General features: G+C 36.0%; 1 pseudogene; it reads right to left on the bottom strand.

Moving 5' to 3' along the window:
• Nucleotides 1-2,863: 2,863 nt before the first annotated feature.
• On the bottom strand, nt 2,864-4,278 carry LOC111366509 (annotated as a pseudogene).
• Between the last annotated feature and the right edge of the window lie 2,068 nt (nt 4,279-6,346).

Below are 6,346 nucleotides of genomic sequence, written 5' to 3'. Positions count from 1 at the left end.
TATAAATTTAAGCAATTAGCAATTAAAGTAATAAGCAAGCAAGAGAACACAATAAAATAATAAGTAGATGGGAATAGAAGGTGCAAACGATGTGATACGGAGGTTCGATCCAAACAACGACCTACATCCCCTGTTACCCAGCTTTCTGTCACAAGCAAGGTCTCTTTCATTATTATTGATTGATTTATTGTGCAATTCAACCCTTACAACGCGTCTCATGACTTACAGTTAAGGACCATCGATCCTTTTACAACGTTGAGCTTTTCTAAACCTCAATACAACCTACAATCCATACAAAAGAAAAATGAAATTACAAGTACAAACTTCTCTCTTAATAAATTATATGAACAAATTAAGTATCAAGAGAGAAGTAGGTATAACACTTTAATAAATTGCAAATAATATAGCTCAAGTATTGGTTGAAAAACTTTAATTGAAATAAACGATTTTTGCAAGTTTTGAAAACTAAGAAAGTTCTTCAAGAATTAAATGTTTTGATCTTTTAAAGATTGAAAATTAAGGTAGAAAAGATCAATAAATGCCTCTCTTAAATGCTCAAAAATTGTTGTGATAAATGAGGTAGAGAGGGGTATTTATAGCTTTCAAACGGTCAAACTACCAATCCAAACATGAGATTCGAACGTCCGCTTGGGGTCCGGACAAATAAAACTAGCCGTTTGAAAAACGATAAAAAAATCGACCGTTGAAGGTCATCCGGACATCCGGATGGGCAGTGAGTTGCCACTCCGGACATTTTCCTCTGTGATGAATTTTCTCCATAGGTATTTGAAGGATTTTCTCATTTATTTTGTATAGATAAATATTTTGAAAATATTTAATCGTCAAATCGAAATACTTCTTTTTTTGAAAATATTTTTTATGCAAGTAATTATGAGTCGAGAAAATGTTTCCACGCATAAAAGTTTGAGCTATAGTTGATGCGAAATATAGAGTGTTTTACCTTTGTATTTATGTTCAAAAATGCATTTATAGCTAAAGTCTTCAATCTCTTCTTCAATGGGCTTTTTGATGCGAAGGCTCAATTTCCGTCTCCACATTTGTCAATCTCCAATTTGCTTTCATCTTTATCGTTAAGCTCCAAAAATGTTCGTCCATATGCATGAATCTTGATCTTGATTCTCGTGTCTTCATTTTACGTTGATTTCACAATAATCACTGTCAACTCTCAAATTTAATTTGTTAGAATTAAACGCAATTTGTTTGTAATAATTAAAATGAGAAGTCAACCATTAGGTCAACAATAGGTGCCTGTGTTCGAACTGAAGGTGGGACTGTAATCTGTATAGCCACGATATCTGTATACTCTAAGTCATCTGATGTTTGTGATTTTCGAATCATAAAATCCACAAGTGGATAAAAATGTAGAGCTAAGGTGGGCCTGATAACCTCAGGTGAAACTACAGTAGTAGCATCTATGGTAGAGGCAGGTGACGATGCAGAATAGAATTGAGGAGCCACTGAACTGAGAACTGGCTGAATTGTGCTTTCTGTAGTACGTATTAATGGAGCAACTGACTGAACCTGAGTATGTTTACTTTCTGGGGCTAGTATATTAACCATAGCAATTGGTGGAGTAAACTGAGAAGTATACTGAGGTTAGGTCCCTGAAGTGCTAGCAGAATGCTGTTCTCCTGTGTTCCCAACGAACTAAAACCCATCGCTTAGAAGGCTCAACAAGTACCTCCTTACCCTTCTCCTTGTCCTTGGGCTGATTCACCGTGTTCCTAGGATTAAAGTCCTCAACTGTGACACAAGGCGGTACTGGGCATGATCCAAAAGAACAATGCTCATCAATATGCCCAAAGTGTCTACACCAAAAACAATAATCCAGCTTCTTGTCACACAGGACAGTCTGCCAGTACCTACCACGCTTTTCCCTCTCAATCTAAATCTTATTAGGGAACTTATATTCCAAGTTAACCTCATTACATACCCGTACTTTACTAGGATGGCATAAATCAGATGTTGCCTCATCAATCCGAAGGGAGACTCCAATTGTCTTGGCTAAGGCAAATAGACTGCTCTTGGCCGGAAAGTGACTGGGCAATAGTAGAAAGAAAACCCACTAATAGAGGTCTCATATTATGGGCTGAAACTAGACGTCTATTCAATAACTCGCATCGAACACCCATCATTATACCAAGCGGGTTTGAGGAATAACTATGAATAGTCATCCTCGTGCGCCAAATGAATCAAAATATGTGATGCATCAATAAGGCCTATCATAAAATTACCGTGAAAGCCAAATCTCTAAAAGCTATCACGTACCTTTACCATGGGAGGCTTGCGACAAGAGAATCGAATTGAACTGGATCATATCTAGCCCTATGTATTTTGAACCTTTTTGTTAGACATTTGTTCAACCATGTGTCATATGCCACATGAGTGCATACATATAAACCTACTAGTGTCTGAACCTATGCAAAATTTTTAAGTCAGAAGCACACTTTTGTATTAAATATGTGCTTATCTTTTATTTAATGTTCACTAAATCAACAATTGAGTTCTATCGTTGATTCTACATTACTGCAATTTAAGCTTGTGTTTTTCACCCAAAGTGGCTACAAATTTTAAATAGGAGAGAATGCGCTCAAAAGAGTGCTTGGGTCTCTCATCAAAATATAATAAATCAGAAATATAAATTTCTCACGGAATAAGTGAAATCCAACAAATAAACATATGAAAGATAGTCTTTCTTATTTATGAAAATTCATCAAATTGGAAAAATACACTGAAAATCCCAAATGAGAAACATGTCTGGTTTTTTTTTTTTTTTTTTTTTCACTACCATAGCATCATAACCTTTATAACTTCTTATTCATGGCATTTAATGATTCCTGCCATAGTTCATAAAATTCATTTGAGCACCACCATGTCTAAGGATCGATCCAGCCTGAAGGCTGATTAGGGTTTGCTGCATGGTAGTGGAGGCAGTGCTTGCGAGTGCAAGGATGATGAGTTGAATGCTGACATGAGTGACTGGATGAACTGTATATGACCGACAACAGGAACTTGCATCTCAGGTGCATAAAGCGCAGAAGGGAATCCTGAAAAACCTTTTGAAACTGGTTCAAGAACTGGTGGAACAGATGAATACATTCCAAACTGATTCCCATTGGTCATTTCACAAAGTTTTGGCTGCCCATTAATTACTGACGTATCCACATAAGTCCTTATTAATGGCGGCGCATTGAAAAACTGTTGAGCCGCTGGGCCACCATTGAAGAACATGGAAGTATCTTCCTGTTTGATAAATTGTTGCAGATGATCAACCAGTTGAGGCTGATGGTATTCCGATGTCATCCATGCCAGTGGAGGCAGATTATATGCAGATGAATCCATAGATAATATGGGAAAAGAAGTCAGCGCTGGGATTAAATTAGTATTGAAATTCACCTGATCAAACCCTGGCAGTGGATTATTTGGAGTTGCGGGAGGGATGTAGACTTGAGTCATATGGGCTGTTGGGATCTGATAGGAGTTAAAATTCATTGAGCTCAAGCCTTGAAAATTGCTCCTGGCCAAATTAGAAAGATACGTTGCCATGAGTTTCTTCTTGATGCTTGAATTCCAGAAGTTTTTGACTTCATTATCTGTTCTTCCAGGAAGATGCTTCGCTATCTGAGCCCACCTGCAAAAAGGAAAATTGCATTGATTTGTAACCAAAATAATTCATTATTATGGGATCATGGTACTCACTTGTTGCCAAGAATATTGTGGAGATCAATTATGAGAGCAACTTCTTCCGGAGAAAAACACCCTCTTCTCAGATCCGGCCTCAAGTAATTTATCCTTCTGAGCCTGCAACTCTTGCCGCATCTCTGCAACCCTGCACCAAAATAAGAACAAAACTGATACAACTATGTAAATAAATGTTGTCCCATTAGAGGCCAAGCCTAGATGAAGAGATAAGAGCAAAGTCTTTTCTTGGACCAGTTCAAGCCTCATTTTAGGGGAGGGATGAAATCCTTCGATCGTGATTTAAAAAAAAATAATAATAAATAAATAAATAAAATAAAAATTGTTGATTCGTTAGGGTGCAAACACTGTATTTACACACACACACATGAGTATGGAAATAAAGATTCTAAAAACGATACCTGCAAGTCTAGGAACTGCACTCCAACAGTCTTGGCCAAAAGGCAGAAATGTGCCTTATGAGTTTCTCATCTTCCTCGGGCGACCACAACCCTGTCTTGACTTTTTGTTTGTCGCAGCAAGTATGTTGTCCGGGGGCCATTTTCTCTCTCTATCCGAAACCAGATGTACTGTAGAAATGGCAGAAAATTAGAACTGTTATTCTGTATATATACACGATAAAGAAACAAGAACCAGAAGATGAAAGGTCCGAAAGGATCAATCGAAAAGTGTGAATTAAAATGGAATGGCTAACTTCAACTGTGAGTACACTGCAGATCATGAATTTAAAGCAGAGAGTTGTACAACAATGGCTATGAGGGCCCTGTATAGAGGATTCATGGTAGAACTTGCAGTAACTCTTTGAGGGAAGAGGGGATGGCTTATAATGAATCCTTCTTAATGTCCAGTTTCCACGAGTCAGACATGCAATTTAGGTAGGACCCACATTTTGCCAGGTCTCAAAAGCTTCTTTGGAGTCATTTTGTATGCTTTTGATAGCCTCCCCTTAGCAAATTTTATAAATCAATTTAAAAATACTCAAATTAATTTATATATGTCAAATTTTATCGTCACTTATTGTTATTTATTTAAAAATTAAATCATTTATAAATGAGATATAGAATTTTATGCTGCCCTGACTCCACCATGATTGTATACAAAAGAAATGAAAATACTCAACATATATGTGATGATTTTTTTGTTTATTCAATCATAACACCTCTATTACTCTGTGCTATTCCAACTATGATATATTAACAAATTTTGTAATTGTTTATTTATGAATCTTTAATGTGAAAAATGTAACAGAAGAGAGAATAGCCAACTATTTTATTTTTAATTATTCTAAATTTCTTTCATTTATTTTGAATAACATAAAATTGTTTTGGTACTAGCCTTATAAAGTGGTCAGTTGTTTCTTTGTCTTCAATCAGGGGTGGAGCTAGAATTTTTATCTAGTGCAGGCACAATTTTAGATATCGGCTACAGTGATTTTTTTAGTCCAATTTTTAGTTCCTACGGCTATGGTTGTTCCTGCTTCTTCTCACTGTAGTTCCCACTTCCACTAGTGGTAGTGCCATTCAACACAGTCGGAGGAGTCATCAATTATTAAAATTTCATGATACAGGACCATAATTTCAGCAAGAATCATCCATAAGTAATAAAATACTGAGCCTCCAAAAATTTACAATAGGCAATATTAAAGTAAAATGGTAAACATTTAAAATTTTAAAATTATAAACATGTTAACATTGAAAGTACAATAGCAGTAAACTTTTAAATTAAGCAAATATTGAGAAACAATACTAAAGTATAATGGTAAACATTTTCACAATGTCTAGTGAATTAAATTTCCATATTTCACCGTGACTATCATCATTACCACCACCTTCCACTAATAATATTACCTAAGTAAAATAATGCACAAATGCAAAGACCATAGCAGTTGACTAATTTAAAATATAAATCCAATCCAGCACACAAATGCAAAGATCATGGCAATGGACCAATTTAAAATTCAAACACAATCCAGCAGACCAAAGTGCCCTGACACGCTGCAAGTCTGCAATTCCACTACTGTCTTTGACTGAAATCAAATTTTATATGAAATATACATACACAATATACACAATCTTCAAGCTTTGAAGAATCCAAGAAGATGCCCTAACTAGAAAACTGAAATTCCTAGATGAAAAGTTGATTGACAAAAAATATAAAGCAAATTCAAGCTGGAGGACCGAATCAACAGAAGTAGCCTTGAAGCAGAGTGGAGAGAAAAGTGTGTAGCCGGAGATTAGTGGAGAGAAAAGTGTTTCAGCAGATCCAATCCCCCAGAAACCCCAGTGCAGGCACTTCCTTCAACTGCTGTAAGATATCCCAAATGAGGTGAGGCGATGCCTACACTCGCCTCTGTGTGGCTCCGCCCCTGTCTTCAATTGTCTAATATATATAATATTCTTCAATGGTAGGTATATTCACAACGTAATGCGTAAACGATGAATAATATTCATCTCATTTGATTACTTATATTAGTTGTGCCAATGACTAAATGATGATATTTGCAACGTATTGTTCCTCGTTATGCATATTTGTAACACAATGGACTAGTATATGATAGTTTGTACAATGTGTTATACTATGGTAGGTTTACTCGTAGCGAATATGGCCAAATGATGATTTTTAAACT

Source organism: Olea europaea, chromosome 18, assembly GCF_002742605.1.
Source record: "Olea europaea var. sylvestris chromosome 18, O_europaea_v1, whole genome shotgun sequence".
In the NCBI taxonomy this organism is placed as follows: Eukaryota; Viridiplantae; Streptophyta; class Magnoliopsida; order Lamiales; family Oleaceae; genus Olea; species Olea europaea.
Note: the sequence above shows the minus strand (reverse complement) of the source record. Positions and strands in the feature narration are given on the sequence as shown.